This window comes from Episyrphus balteatus, chromosome 4, assembly GCF_945859705.1.
Source record: "Episyrphus balteatus chromosome 4, idEpiBalt1.1, whole genome shotgun sequence".
Classification (NCBI taxonomy): Eukaryota; Metazoa; Arthropoda; class Insecta; order Diptera; family Syrphidae; genus Episyrphus; species Episyrphus balteatus.
The window spans coordinates 68072720-68090007 of record NC_079137.1 but is presented as its reverse complement, the minus strand read 5'-3'; the positions used below and the strand labels follow the sequence as shown (position 1 = coordinate 68090007).

The following is a 17288-nucleotide window of genomic DNA, read 5'->3' as shown; positions in this document are numbered from 1 at the left end:
ATGAACCCGCAATGTCAAAAAGATTATTCTTTTGATTCTGATGAAGTCAAACCCTACTCACATATTGTTGCATATTTTATAAAGCTTTCTCTTTTGAGAATGTCCTTTTAGAAATATTATTTCCATTTTAACCTCAAAGATATTTAAGACTTTTTATCTTAACATTTTTAAAACCTCTTGGCCTTCAGTTTGAATTGAATTTTTCTCTTTGACTTTAAACCTTAGATATTATTTGTATATTTCTAACTTAAAAAAAAAAAATGAGATTGAAAAAGTCCTTAAGTTTTCTAATCCCTTTAAAAAAAACATGAAAAATTACTTTCCTCGACTTCTTAAGACTTTATTATTTCCATGTTATTTGAAGAAAAAACAAAAATCCTTGACCCTATTACGCTGAAATCCTCAATTTGAATCTAATTATTATAAGTGTGAAGTCTTAAGGCCTTATCCAAACAAGGAAAAAAGGTAAACACGGAAATTTCCCTGTGCCAAAGTGGTCTAATAAAACAAATAATTCTCCCGATAGCTTCTTGATATAAATTAATCGAATTAATGTTACCTTTTTTTTCCTCTGGAAGATTAAGTAGGTAGCTGTTATCCTATGGGCTTTTGGGTTTGGGGCGGGACATAATCTCCCATCAACCATTAGCTTATAGAGTACCTATCTAAATGTTTGTCTTATTCAATTAGTTTGTTCTTTCTATTAGAGTGCGTCCAAATAATAAATTTATCTTCAAAGATAATTATGTCACGAAAAAATGTAATTGCTATTTAATGAAATAAGTAGGTAGGTACTTAAAATATACAAATCGATGTAAGTAACAAGTATAAGTAATTGCTATTTTGTTGGTCCTTGAATAACAAAAAAGGTATACTATTACCTTACCTGCCACTGCCACTGCGAGAGTGTATAATGAAACATAAAAGGTAAAGCAACTTCAAAAGCAATCAATCTCAGTTTTATTAAATTGCTTCTTTTTTTATTTCTCGCCCTTTTATGCAGTCAGTCTAAAGAGAAGCAAGCAAAAAATACGAAATTATATTTCGTATAAAAAATTACTTCCACAAGCATTTTTGTAGAGGTAAACTCTTGTAGGAAGGTATACTCCTTATACCCTAATCGATTGGTATGGTAATTTTTCTTTTTATATCGATAAGCTAGAGGGGTTGTGTCTGTTCGAAAAAAAGCACAACTGTAATTTATTCGGGAAATAAATTAGTTTCAGATAAATAAGAAATAACTGTGGTTTGGTTTGGATTCATTTTTACGAGACTGCGATACATCATCAGTGCAGTAAAAAAAAATTTATAATCGCATCAACGATGATGAGATAACGGTTACATAGATACGGTCGAATCTTATTAAAATTTTTTTAGTTTTTAATTGTTTTTTTTTTTTTTTTTTTTTTTTTTTGACGTGATAACGTCTTATAAATCGATGAACCATGGCAGCCACCACAAAAAAGTGACGCCATTTTCTCCCGTTCCACTCTCGCACTTTCGCACTACCTATTACAGATTCAAAAATCTTGTATAACTTATTTGACAGATAATAACCTAAAGTTGAATACATTTGAAGGATTTTAAAAATTTGAATCTTTTAATAGGGTAAATAGGGGTAAAAAAAAATTACAAAAAATTGGCTATTTTCTAAACGCGACAATCAATGTAAAGACTTGAATTTATAGCAAGACTGACAATGGTATTGAAAAAATTCAAAACCAAGTTATAGATGGTTTTCTAAAACTAAAACATGAAGTAGACCTTTGACGAAATAGTCATTATAGGTAGGGGAAATTTTTGTTCACAATTTGAAAAACGTCATTCAAAAGATAATAAAAAAAAAGGTTAGGGGTCTGATACGCCTTTTTTTTTAAGTCTCTGGGTTTCGGAATATGAATTTTTGAAAAACACCCACTTATTTTGTGGTATTTTTTGGTGAGTTTTGTATTTTTCTAAATCTTTCGTAGCATTCAAAAAATCTCAAGCTTATAGAACATGTAGTCTATGACTGTGCGCATACATGTGCAAAAAATTGGTATTTCAAAATGGTTTTTACCGAATAACGGGAAAATCAAGTTTTTTTGTCTCAAGTTTTTTGACCTTTTTTAACCGTTTTTTATTTTTATATTTTTTAGATAGATAATAGACAGGACTATATCTGTGCAAAATTTCAATCAATTTTGTAGTCACAATTTTGAGATAACGGTAAAATAAAGTTTTATTATTCAACAGGTTCTATCTTTTGATCTAAAGCAAATACAAATTTGATTTAACTTTATTGAGCATCCTGATGATGTTACCTTTCATTTGGTATATCACACATAACTGTACATTCACTTCAAGCTACACAATGTTAAATTAAAAAACTTGCGAAATACCTCAAAACACCTGGAGAGATCTGTTGATCATGAACAGCCACCAGTGTGGAAAGTACCGTAATCTCAGTTTGGAATTTCGACATGGTTGGCTTTAAAAAATTCTTACTTTTTTTCTAGGCATTGCAGAAATAAGATTGAAACTTCATATGAAAGGTAAAATTATAAGCTTTTACATGATATAAAACTTGTTATAGGTTGTTTAAAAAAAAAATTGATTCAATAGCGTGAGAACATAAAATTATATGTTTTTTTTTTGCTTTTTTTGATGCAAATTGATCGAGTTAAAAATATTCTAGCTCTTTTTGGAGATGCCTAATAGACATGATCGATATATGTATATATTTTGAGCTGAAGCAATAAGCTTTCATTTGGTATAAAATTTTTTATAGGTTCTTATATCGAAAAAATGAATTTTTGGGTGGTGGAAATGATTTTTTCACTTTTTTCATAAGAAATGATTTTTTTTTAATAAATTATTTTAATACTTTTTGTGCATTGTAAAAATTTAAAAATGGTTTTATTATTTAGAAGAAATATTTGGCTTTTTATTGGTATAATTTTTTTTTTAAGCTTTTAAAATAAAAAAATTAATATAATGAGAAACGAAAAAAAGGTAATTTTTTTTAGCTTTTTCTTGTAAATTATGATTGTTTGAAATAAATAAACGCTTCAATTGACTCATTTTAAAAGCACACAACCTGTTTTTTTCTTACGACGTTATCACGTAAAATCATCGTCCGTAAACCGGCTTTACAGGCAACCTCTTTTTTTAAGTAAAGGCTTCTTATGACTTTTATATTTCTGTAACTATTGTGAACTAAGGAAAAACATTTTTTTTCAGCTTAAAATCTCAGAAACTTAATTTAAGACAGAAAGTACTCAGATTCATTTAATTTTAATAATTGCACTGAATCTGAGTTATTCCTTCACAAAATTATCTTTCAATGCAATTTCTTGGAAAAAAAATATAAAGTAAAAGAAATATAATTTAGAATGTAACTAATTGAACACACTTAGCAGGTTCATTAAAGTACTTAAATTTCCTTAAAAGATTTCTTGGAACCTTTGAAGAATCTAAAAAAAAAAATATATTAATTTCTTACCTTTATTTTATATTCGAAGAACAAATATCAAATTCTATGTTGTCTGTATTCAGGTCCATTTTGACATAACCTAAAAAAAAAGAAAAACAAGAAAAATAAAATTATTCACATTTCTTAAGACTTTTATTATAAGAAAAGGTATTTTAACATCCAATATTTTTTAGTTTTAATATTTTTAAGAAATCTGTTTTTTCCTCAAAAACAACCGGAATGTTTATATTTCAAAACTTTTTATTTATTTTTAACTCAAAATCATTAAATTTTCATCATTTTCATATCCAACATACCATTCAATTCTATTTTTGACTTTTATGTAAACATAACTTCAAAAAAAGTTTCTCTTCAATTTCAAAAAAAAAAAAAAAACAAAAAACCAACATCAACCCCAAGTCCTATATCAATTAAATTGTCGTGTTTTGTTCTAAGAAAAGTGTCTATATTGTGTGTGGAACATCTATACGGTCTGTGCCACAAAGGTTCCTAGAAGAAGAAGAAACAAGTCTTTATGATGTAATAGCTTTAAGTATCCTTGGGCGTAATTCCTCTTTCACAGCCAAGCTGTTGTAATATACGTTTACTCTCTTCAGACTTCTCTTTACCACATGTAGTAACAGTCACCTACATAGGCAAAGTTATCTCAAAAGAAAAAAAAAACAAAAAAATTACACCACAAGGCACAAAGTTGACTCTGCTTAATCCTTTTTGCAAATTTGCATACAGCCTGTTTTGCCATTTTCTATACTATATCAAGCCGAGAGACAAGCCAGGGTTTTAGAGACAGAGGGCGTCATCATTTTCCGGTTTGCTCAATTCTTTGATAAGAGTTTCCCTTTTGGTGACGGTCTGATGGTTATCCAAGACACAATACTCACCTCCTGCTACAAGGATATACTCGGAATCAGAACAAAAAAGGCGATGTAACGATAAACTTTGTCATGAGTTCTTGGCCACAACAACACTTTTAAAGTAGCTATGGTACGAGTGTGTGTCTGTGTGTGTGTCGAGTGTGTGAGTGCCACTATGCTTGAAGGTCCTTAAAATATCCTTTTCTGAAATTGCAAAAGACAAAAAAACAACAACATCATGCTCAGCTCACACAAAAGAGACGTTATGTAGCACTTTTGCAACACCATCAAGACTGAAGGTATTGTATACGGGCATCTCCAACAACATTTTGTATCCATTTTCCAAACTAAAAAGTTAACAACTCTGTTTAAGGATTGCTGGAGTAGAGTAAAACAGCATCAGAGCAGAGGACCGAAGACCGAAACTTACATTTTTGTTGTCATATAAAAGAGGCATATCTAAGCTGACAGTTTGGTGGTAAAATGCATTCCGCTGTAGAACACCAAAAAGTGGAAGAAAGTCTCTCCTCCACTCTTCTTGTTGACCCAAAAAAAGGGTATTTTTTTTTTTTTGGAAAATAATTTAAAAAGGCTATTATCCTAATAGAATTTAGCTGTGGCAAGAAGTGGAAGGAAAGTTAAGGGTTTTAAAGTTTTTGTTCAGTGTCTGGGTGAAATGAAGCACAAACTTAATGCAGCTGATCCGTTCCGAGATCTCTCGAAGGATATATAAATGTTGACTAAAACTAATTTCATTAAAAGTACAAAGTTTTGTGAACGAGAGGCGCTTCTGGTATAAAGGTAAAATAGGAATTTTGGTAAATTTTGTAGAGCAAAAGAGAGATAGACGTTATGCAGCTTTCAAGATGCTATGAATAATAGAATGAAATAATGTTTTGTTGACAATTCAAGTGAACTAGGTATACGGTAATGGATGGTGGTAGTTGTGTAATCTGTGCATCTGATACAATTCAATAGAAGAAATAAATTATGTCCTTGTTTTGTTATAAAATTTATCTTTTACTTTGTATTTTAGAATTACTCGAAATTGTAGTTATGATGCCCGGAGTTAGCATCACGTGGCTAAGGTTTATGTTTCTAAAATTAAAACGAGTATTGTGTTGAAGGGTAAGTTTTTATGCTTAGATAAATAAGTTAAATGAAATCATAATCTGTAAATACAAGGAATAAAAAATAAAACAAGTTACATGGTGATAAAAAACTTTTCTGCTGGATTATTCTAGTTTGTATAACTTGTTCGTTGTTTTTAATGATAAATTCGTTTTATTTTTACAACATTTAATGTTAATTGCACACTAAATAGGGAACATTTTTTTAAAGTTACAAAAAAATCTTAAATCCTTTATTTTTCTGGTTAAAAAATTAATTACTAGTTTTTTTTTTTTGGAATAGAAAGTAGTTTCCAAAAAATTGATAAATTACACTGGTCAACAAGGTTTTTGCCACAGCAACTAAAATATACTTTTCTAGTAGTTTTTGATGTGCTGAACTCGAATCTGAAGTCAGAAAATTGTTATTGGCCTCCGTTTTTTAAATATTACCGTTAGAAAATGTCAAAAAACGTCATTTTGGCTGCTTTCGAGGTTATGTTTTTATGTGGGTTAATACATTATGAATAAATTTGTAATAGTGGCTATAAGAACTGATTTTATTCTTTCAAAAAATGTTTAAATCTTTCCGGTATCTCCTTTACTGCCCGAGATATTTAAAATTTAAATAGCGGTCTTTGAATCAGAAACAACACTGGCCAACCAATATAAACTTTTTTTGCCACAAGAACCAAAATATACTTTTCTGAAGGTTTTTGGGTTGTTGAGCTCGAATCCGCAATCAGAAAAATTTTACTAGCCTTAGTTCTTGAAATATTACCGTTATAAAATGCAAAATAAAGGTTTTTTTTATAACCGTTATATTTCAATAACGGAGGCTAATAGAATTTTTCTGATTGCGGATTCGAGCTCAACAACCCAAAGACCTTCAGAAAAGTATATTTTGGTTCTTGTGGCAAAAATTCTGTGACCAGTGACTTAATCTTTAAATTAAGTTTAGTTTCTCTTTGGCTTATTAATTGAAACATAAGATATCTCGAGCAATAAAAGAGACATCGGGAAAATTTAAACAGTTTTTGAAAGTAGAATATCAGTTCTTATAATAACCGTTACAAATTTGTTTATAATGAATTACAACACATAAAAACAGAACCTCGAAAACAGCCAAAATGACATGTTTTTTAGCATTTTATAACGGTAATATTTCAAAAACGGAGGCCAATCAAATATTTCTGACTTCAGATTCGGATTCAGCACCCCAAAAAATACTAGAAAAGTATATTTTGGTTCTTGTGGCAAAAAAAAGTCAAATTTTGTTGGCCAGTGTTATTATCTTCTATAGAGCATTAAACCCTTAACATAAAATGATAACATTTTAAGGAGATAAATTTTTGTTTTTACAGTTTTTTCCTATCCTTTGAAAAATGAAGGTGAGCCCAACCTAGAAAATTTAACTTTTGAAAATTATTCCATGATGAAAAAGTTTTTCCCAACAATCTTCAAATCTTTAAGGGCTCTTAATTTGTTATTATAATGCCCAACTTCATAAATTTTATCAGACCCTTAAATCTTTTTGGCTTCACCAATCTGTAAAAGGGAAATTTTTGTTAAAACTGAGTTCTCCTCACATCCCTGGAAAAATGAATTGGTTTTTTCTTTCTAATAAGCAAAATATGTGAGAAAAAAAGATAAAGCATTATGCAATGAAAACATGACAAGAAATGCAAAAAAAAAAGAAAACAAAAAAATTACAAAGTGGGTTTTTCATTTCTTTAATTTAATAATGAATTCTGAAAAAAAAAGACAAATAATGACAGCCAAACAAAAGCTCAACAACTGATCCACAGATGCTTTTGGAAAGTCGGAACATAATTTTTTGTAGCAACATCGATTCCTGTGAACCCGGAATAAACTTTCACGGCAAATTACTTTGTGTTTTACATAAATATTCTAAATAAAAGCAAACCATTAAAATATTATTAAAAACATGTGATGCAAAGTCGAAAATTTGTCTGTTTTATTTTGTGTCTCCGAAAATTAAAAATTTAAATGCTAGGTACAAAACGAAAATATCAGCTAATAATATTCAAGTTTAATGAGCCAAAAATGGGCATTTAGTATACAAGGGTGTTTAAAATCTTGTTAAATTTAAAAGTGCATGGTAAAACCAAAAAAATCAAATTTTAAGGTTTAAAAGCCTGTTAAATGTTTAAAAGTCCTTGGTGAAATCGGTCATTAAAGTTATAAGAAAATTTTAAGATTTTCAACTAAAGAACTATTTCAATTCGTTTAAAATGGAAATAGCTTAATCCTCCGAATCTCTTGCAAAATAATTCAGCTTCAGTTAGCTCAAGAAGCAATTTCCCACTAAAGCATAAACGCGACAGGAACTTAAAGCTTGAGGACTGAGGAGTATGTCATGAGACAAATTTTGTCCATTCAAAAAGAGTTAACTTCAGAGAAAAGTTGAACTTTCTCATGGTAAACTATATCCTCGGACTGTAAAACTGGGTCTAGGATAGGATGCACTAAAATTTTAACAAGTTTTTTTTTTATAATAAGGGATGATCGTAGCTACAAAATTGTAAGCTTTCTTCATATTTTGTGGAATCTTGAACAACAAGAAAACTAATCGTACTATAATCCAGTCAAATAAGGGTTTAACCTCGGAATGAATGTTAGTAAACATTTTTTTTGCTCAATATCTTCCTTTTGCCATTCTATAACATATCTCAAAAGTCTAGAAAAATCTCATGTCCGCTTGTCGCGATTTCAAGGTCAAATCGCGAAATGGAGATTTTCAAAATTAGCAAAAATAGGCTATGGTATTATATACACATATGATACATAATTTCAAGGTATTTTTTAATGCTGATTCCAAAAAATCTAAAATCAAGACAATCTGACGTCTCTGGAAAAAGTTATACCTGTTTTTCATCTGTCAACTCATATTATTATAACAGTTGCAAACTTACTGCCGAAAAACCCTTAAAAGTTATGGTAGATGAACCAAATTTTGCATGAAGATTTTAGAATCCATCATTATTAAAAATCAAAACAATCCATTACAAAAAATATATATACCTACGAAATAATGGTATTTTTTTGATGGAGGGGCAAATTTTAGGATATGCACTAAAGAAGATTCTTGTTCATCTTAGGAATAAGTGCTAAAAGGCTAATTTTTTCATTTTAATCTTTGTTTGGATATTCTTTAACTACCCTCAAAAATCTAAAAAAATCTCATGTCCGCAAGTCTAAATTTTCTTGGTTTGAAAATAAGGTGCAGATTTTAAAAAATTAATAAGAAAAGTTTAAATTTTTATATGTATTCCAACATAAGCGACATGATTTAAAGGTATTTTTTAACACTTATTCCAACAAAACTCACAAACAAGTCAACCTGACCATCCCTGAAAAGTAATGCACCTTATTCATGTTGATCTGACACAAATATCTGAAGTGTAGTTTTTCAATTTTTTAAAATCTGCACCTTATTTTCAAACCAAGAAAATTAGGACTTGCGGACATGAGATTTTTTTAGATTTTTGAGGGTAGTAAAAGAATATCCAAACAAAGATTAAAATGAAAAAATTAGCCTATTAGCACTTATTCCTAAGATGAACAAGAATCTTCTTTAGTGCATATCCTAAAATTTGCCCCTCCATAAAAAAATACCATTATTTCGTAGGTATATATATTTTTTGCAATGGATTGTTTTGATTTTTAATAATGATGGATTCTAAAATCTTCATGCAAAATTTGGTTCATCTACCATATTTTTTAAGGGTTTTTCGGCAGTAAGTTTGCAACTGTTATAATAATATGAGTTGACAGATGAAAAACAGGTATAACTTTTTCCAGAGACGTCAGATTGTCTTGATTTTAGATTTTTTGGAATCAGCATTAAAAAATACCTTGAAATCATGTATCATATGTGTATATAATACCATAGCCTATTTCTACTAATTTTGAAAATCTCCATTTCGCGATTTGACCTTGAAATCGCGACAAGCGGACATGAGATTTTTCTAGACTTTTGAGATATGTTATAGAATGGCAAAAGGAAGATATTGAGCAAAAAAAATTTCTACTAACATTCATTCCGAGATTTACCCCTTTTTTCTCCTTATTTGACTGTATTACTACAAGTTAAATCAATTTTTTTCTAGATACATTTTTGAATCTCGCATTTTGTTGATTATTTTTAAATCTTTCTTTTGAGCTAACTTTTTTTAAACTAAACTGTAAATATTTAAAAAAATGTTTGAGCTACAAAATTTGGCCTGGTACCAAAAATTTTATTTTAAAACCTATTTTTTAATCTTTACAGATTTTGTCCGCTTCAGACTTATTTAAGCGGAAAAATCTATAACCCCAAAAAATATGCGAGCTACAGATTTTTGGTTTGCATTAGCATTTAATAAGCTACAATTACTTACCACAAAGTGTCCGCCATAATAAGGGACCTAAAATAGTGGGTCTCGTAATTCTGTCCATCTGTGTATTTGAAATGATTAAAAATTTAATTTTTTTTATTTTTTTGAACCAAAATTGATGGTATACTTGTCATATTTTTAAAAGAACTATTTAAAAAAAAAATCACCTGAAACCTTTGAAAAAGATGTGTTTTTGACTTTGGAAACTGAGTCTTTCATTTACATTTTTTCTAGAATTTCCTTAAATTAAAGCTAATCTAAGCAATTTTAACTATTAGTGCAATTTTTTTAAGGCTATACCAACCCACTATAAATTTGAATTTTAGAAAATTGTATCAGCTTAATGAGTTTAGTAAATTTCTTGAGAATAAATCACGGCTAAGGTCACAAATATTGATTTTTTTTGTCCTGCTTAAGGAGTTTTAATAATATTGCATTCGAAGTCTCAGATACTAATAATTATGTGGTCAAATATGTACGATTTATAAGATTTCACAGGATTGTACTTGGACCATTTTAAAAAATTTCGAAAAAAATTAGCCTTTGTTCATCTTGACTGTTTTAAACAAAATTTAATGTTGAATATTTTCAGGACCCTTTCGTAGAAAATTATAGACCAGATTGTTTAATATAACTCAAAGATATAACTCTCTGAGCATCACCTACAAAAAAAAATTCTATCAACTTGACAAATGTTTTTTCTTTTATTGTCTGGCCCTCTGCAAGACAAACATTATTATGTTATCTTAATTTCATCTATGTAATATCAGCATAAAAGCTTTTCTCTCCTTTTATTACCAACTCTAAGATGATGAAGAAGAAGAATAAAAAATTTATATATTTTGTCATAAAATGGATATTCTGTCATTATCATTTTTGTCGCAGTCCTTAAATGAAAACCTTGACATACAAAAAGATATAGTACCTTAAACTCAGATATATAGTTCTTTTATGCAAAAAAAAAAAAAAAAAATTCAAAGTCATTCATGTGATTTAATTCACTCAACGTAAGATGCTCATTAGAGACAAATTATTTGAAATTTTTCAACTTCATTAAAATTATTATATTTTTTGTATTCAGTTCTTTTATCTGTACTTTAATACAAAAGGTATAAAAAGAAGGACCCTTCTAACTTCTATTTTATCATTTATTATAGAATTAAGTAAGCTTTCACTACTTATTCAATAAATCTACCCCAGCTATTTAAAGGTGGAAATTCTTTTTTTTTTTTGTTACTTTTATATGGCTTTAGAACTCACCATCATCATCCTAACTTGCGCATGTGGTGGAAGTCTCCAATTCGCTTAAAGTACCTTATTTGCATGACGAGAGGATAGTACTTGGCTGGGGCTTTTCTCTCAGAGTTTTCCCCCCCTTCTTTGTATCACAATGACAAAATGTGAGTTAAATATAATAATCATCTTTGCACAAGCTATATGTGCACCACGTTCTTGTGCTATAAAACCAAGAGTAGTTATAAGGTATCACTTAGGAACTATAAATTTATGTCATAGCTTTGCTTTACGTACACATGGATATCCTCACTCTTCTTCATATGGAGAAAGTCGTCTACATTATTATGAGAGACCGTTTTGTTCAAAATGGGTTTTCAAGTTTTTGCACCAAAAAAACTTACTCTGCACAGCCAAGAGAGGAAGAAAGGAAACTTTTTCAGGACATTGTTGAAAATTCACTACAAAATATTAAAAAAGAAAGAACTTCAGTTGAGATTATAGTACTGTGTAGAATATTTTTTAATTTTGGGAATAAACTAGAAACGATGGCGTTTATGGATTTGTATGCCAATTATCGGTAACAAAGGTCACTCTTCTATCGCATAGAGTACACTGTACTGTACAATACAATAAATACATGAAGCTCGACAAGAAATTAAAATAACTTTCAATAGTTAGATCGTTACAAGGCCAGTTAAGATTACTTTCAGACAATAGATAGCAATGTATACAATGTACATCATAGAGTACACTGTACTGTACAAAATATACATAGAGTTTGCCAAGAAAGTGAAATCACTTCTAATTGTTAGATCGTTGCAAGGAAAGTAAGGATGGCTTTCGTACAACAGATAGCAAATCACTCTGTTTTGCATAGAGTACACTGTACAGTACAAGAGGTACATGAAGTTTGCCAACAAAGTTAAAAAACCTCTACTAGTAAGATCAGTAAAAGAAATATAAGGACGGCTTGCAGACAATAAATAGCAAGCCCTATTCTTTATCGCATAGAGTACACTGTTCTGTACAATAGGTACATGAAGTTCGCAAAGAAAGTGAAATAACTTTTTATAATAAGATCGTTAAAAGGCCATTAAAGATGGCTTATACCAGTAGACTATCAGTAGCAAAATCACTCTCTACTTCATAGAGTACATTGTACCGTACAATATGTTCTATAAACTAGCCTAGTTTAAATACTTTCAGCAAAATTTTTCACCTTAACTATTTAAAGAAAATCTGGCACCTCACTGTTCTCCCACTGCACTATAAGACGGTTCTTTAGCCTTGTCAACTTGTTTGGTCGCACTTCAGTGCCAGAATTTTGACTTTAAAAATGAAAAATGAGGACGTTGAATTGTGTTCTATTGGATTGGAAGGCAATTTATAATTTGTTCTTTCAAAAGACTTAAATTTACGACTCTCAACGGCACATATGAGTGGGAAAGATAAATGTATTATATTCCATGTTATCATTTGTGAATTATAAACAAACAAAGATTTGAAATTACAGTGTAAATGGTCAAAATAAACATTTAAGAGATTATTTATTCTTTATTTTGCAACAAAAAATCTTTTTTTTTTGCTTTCATATTCCCCCCTTCCAAATGACAACAAAAAAGATTTTTTTCGGGGGGAAAAGGCAATAAGTAATTTCTCAAAGTTTTCATGGAATTTTGAACACAAACAAAAGATTGGCTAAAAGCTCTTAGGTAAACACACTCAACGAAACATTTTATCGCTAATGCCAGATTTATTGTTTAATTTTAGGAAGAAGAATATTTTTGTTGAGATGACGACGACCGACGACGACTTCTATGACAACGATACACACTTATAATAGGGGGTTAGGTTTTTTTTCTTGTTGGTTATTATTACTTTTTTTTTACGTTTTGTTTTTTTTTTTTTTTGACAAGGACTGGACAGCATTATTTACGAAACTACGTAATAGGGAAGTTTTTTTTTTTCTTTGGGTCTACGGTTTGTGGTTGATGTCTCTTTTTATGGCTTAAAATGTGCGTAGTTTATGAATAAATAAAACAAAATCCAGTGACAGGCATCAAAAAAAGGAATTCTTTTTTTTATGGGAAAAAGTAGGAGATAAGATAAATGGACTGTTTAGAGTCAAATATTGTTTCTTTCAAGCATATACAAATTTGGGTCAAATCGAGATAAAAATAATAATAATAATAATAATAATAATAATAATAATAATAATAATAATAATCGAAAAAATGGTACGATAAATTAAATTTTTTTATTTAAAAAATATGATAATAATTTTTTGATTGAATTGACCTTTGAATAGGCACACTTTTACATAAGAAGGAACCTAATTTAAAAATGAAAATAAACAAGACTATTTTTTAGTAGAAAATGGTTTACCGAATTCAGAACCGTTTGCACAAATGAAACTTAAAAATTTAAGCCTAAATAAAACATTTTGTGAGAATTTTCTTATAGAATTAGTTGTTAATGTAATATTGCCAATAAATTTAGGGACACGATGATAACTGGCATGAAAAAACATATTGGCACTGAAAACGTTGATAGAGTTTAGGTATGTTAAAACTAAATAAGTAAGTTTTGTTACATCAAAAGCCTCTTAAAATCTCATACATTTTGACCAGATTTAACCTTGAAGTAAAGGTTGTTGATCAAATTTGAACCTTTCATAGAAAATTTTCGTGTTATTGCAATTAAAAAAAGATTCGATTTTTGTTCAATTTTTCACTCATAATAATCAGAGTAATTGCATTAAAAGTTCATTTTTAGTTTTTCTCAAAAAGTCGTTGGCGTTTTTTGCTTAAATTGAAATACTTTGGCTTTTGTGTATGCATATTTCATTCAGAGCTAAACAGAATTTGTTCAAAACTTGTGATCACATAATAGGAAATTGCTTATTTACCTAATTTTATAAACGAAAATAAAAAAAAAAATATATTTGAATTGTAAAAGCAGGTGGAAACTTTGAGTTCCAGGAATCGGCCATTCCAAAAGACTTAAGAACTTCAACTTTATCATGAGCCCTTACGACCTATAAAGTTTCAAGAAAAAATATTGCTTCTTTAACGAGATAAACTGGATAATAAGCGTAAAAATGTAATAAAAATGCAAATGGAATGGCCGGAATTTACAAAAAAATCTAAACAACATTAAATTAAAAGCTTTTTTCATTAATCGATTGTAATAATAAGCGTGCATCTAGATATTTCTTTTTAAAGTTTTCATTACTATTTCATTTCATATCTATATCCAACAAAATGTTCAGAAGACTTCCATATGTGAAAAGCTGGAATTCCAATGGCTTAAGAACACATTAAAGTCAATTATATTTTTAGAAATTTCTACCACTTATGCAAAATATTATGTATAAATTTGTAAATTGAAAAAATTCTGCGGAAACGAAATCGTTTTTAGTTTTCAACTAAATTAAAAAACAATTTTTCTTTGTATAATCAATTTTATGGAAACGATACAATTTTTTTAAATTTTTGTTTAAAGTTTTGATATAAACTTTCATACTAAATTCATATTTAGTTTTTTTTTTCAAACAATTTTTATAGGTATGAAAAAAATATTTTTTTTTTAAAACGTCTGGAAAGATTTTGATAGAATCAAGTTGCGTCTATTGCGTCTAGAATCCGAAAACCCAAAATCAGGAACACCCAGAATTCAAAAACCTAAAACTCCAAAAACCAAAAAAAAAAAAAAAACCCAAAATTCAAATATGTACCAAAAAATTATAGACATAAAATGAAAATTTCTCCTAAATTTTTAATTTTTTATAGTTTTATTTTTGCGATTTTGCATTTTGGGTTTTTGGGGAGATTTTGCATTTTGGAATTTTTACTTTTCGGGATTTAGGGTTTATATAGATTCAAAATTTCGGGACACAGAGTAAAACTCATTATTCTTCTTTCTATTGTGTTCTTAAAACTAAAATTTCATCAAAATTATTTAAAAAAAAAGCTTTAAATATTTAAGAAACTTGAACTGTAAGAAAGTTAATCTGAGTCAGTCATGTATTTTATTCAGTTGGCTGAGTGAGCACCCTTGACCTTTTATATAAAATGACCTAAAGTTCTTTTGAAAACGTAAGCTGCCATACCTCCTAACAAAACTTATCTAAAATTTCTCAGCTTAACTGGATCTATATAGTATACAATAACTTTATCTCCTCTTCCATTGTATAATTTTCTCTTGAAAATATATTTCCAAGATTCCTCTTTCAAAAAATTGTTTCGTCAAATGACTACATCACATCACACTAATACCTTACTCACATACTATTTACGTGATAAAATCTTTCAATATTTTCAACGCGTTGGTACCAACAGCAAAAAACTACAAAATGCTTTGTTGAAAGTTCCTGAAACAAAATTCCAATTGAACGCAGTGCCACAATTCTATACTACTCCTACTCACCTATATTATACAGCTGAGTAACACCCAGGACAAGAACATCCATCAACAATAACTAATGAAAGAGTAAAAATAGCAACGACATCACCATTATTATCATCGTTCTCCAGCCAGCAAAAGCAAAACTTCAGCTTTCGGCACAACACTATTCTGTACTGTGCACATCAAAGAGAAAAACTCAAGAACCATTTCAAATTCATCCTAATTGTGTGTCGTCGTGCTGTGTATTGTTGTTGTACACTGTACAGCAAAATTTCGAAGGGAAAATTCTAAAGAAAATCTTTTAGCTATTCAACAGAGTTAATGTACCATCTACTGACTGCCACTCATTTCCATCATTTTATATAGAAGAAGTCAAGTCACTTCATTCATTTCAAAAAAATACATATACCTACATACAAGTGGGAAGCTACTACAGACAGACACACATTCCTATCTCTTTTAGATTCTTATCAAAAGTCGACTCGAATTGGAAAAAAAAAAAGAAGAAAATTTCATGCAGCATTGGAATCCCACTTGATACCAAAACATTGAACAACACAACAAGAACCATCATCGGAATAAAAAGAAGGAGGAAAAATACAGAGGAGAGCTACAGAAAAAGGATCAGCTTTCCAACAAAGGAGGTCAATTCAATTTTACTGAAGAATCCTTCAGGCTTGCTTTTGTTGGAATGATGCTTTATAGCTTCTAGAAATGGCAAAAGCCAAAGAGAGTGAGTGCCTGCCACGCTCCTGAATTCTGTTCTGATGATGACACAACGACGAGGCGAGGAGGATGAGATCGACAACGACAACGACAGGAGCACAAGTTAATTCGTTTGTCGAAGCCATTTACATTCATTAATAAGGACGAAAAACGGCCACAAAAACACACTACTTGAATTTCTTTCTGTTGTGTGGTGGTGGCGCTGCTGTTCAATGCACAACTCTCTTCTACTCATTCAGAGCTCGATTCGATATGTCTTGATATTGTGTAGTTCGTTGTTCGTTTTATGATCAATTCGACAGGATATAGAGAATGAAGAAGAACGACAGCAGCGGTTCCCAGTTCCAATTATCAGGCTTTTTAATTACTTTGGCCAAATGTCGAGTCTCGAGTCTGTGCTTTTGGTTCAGACTCAGTCAGATTTATTGAGGCGTTTAGTTATTTCTGCTACAAAAGGCAGCAAAAGTCATCACCATCATCGTCATCGAATAAAAGGCAAAAACCATATACGCACATCACAACAACAACACAAATGAGTTAAATTGATGTTGTGTCCTGCGAAAGATATCTCTCTGCGAAATAATTGCTTTCATGGTAAATTAAGTTTGCACGCCATACACACAAACACACACAAAACATTTATATACACAGCATTCGTCCGTCGTATTTTCGCATGTCCTTTTTGGAATAATGAATCAATGACGTTTTATTCTTATTTTTGCTTTGAAGGACGAACGACGACGACGATGGTTTGTTTGTGATTTGACTTCGTTCAGAGTTGATGGTAAATGTGTGTTATAGTAATGTGATACCTATACGCTAATTGCTATTCCGTATACAGTGAGTATTGAGGAGGTAATAATTTATGAGAGAGCATTTTCCCCGTCAGGACAAGGTATTTTATATGTGTTTTCTTTTGTGCGGTTGTGACTGGGTGAATTGAAATGTAATCTTAATGGTTTGTTAAAGGTCACCACAACATGTCGACATAGACCAATTAGCACGTGATAAATATTCGTGTTTTTCCTTTAACAAATGAAGCTTTGATGAAAAGCTAAACGAAGAATTGTTGAAATTGCTT

The 17288-nt window shown here is 29.9% G+C and overlaps 1 protein-coding gene across 2 annotated transcripts in view; it reads right to left on the bottom strand.

Annotated features, from left to right (window-relative positions):
- Nucleotides 1-17288, bottom strand: part of LOC129917769 (probable G-protein coupled receptor No18) — a 162793-nt gene that overhangs the window by 82836 nt on the left and 62669 nt on the right. For both annotated transcript variants that reach the window (XR_008772857.1, XM_055997874.1), the window contains exon 2: nt 3485-3554. The gene's annotated coding sequence lies outside the window, so the exon portion shown is untranslated. The remainder of the gene's footprint in view (nt 1-3484; nt 3555-17288) is intronic.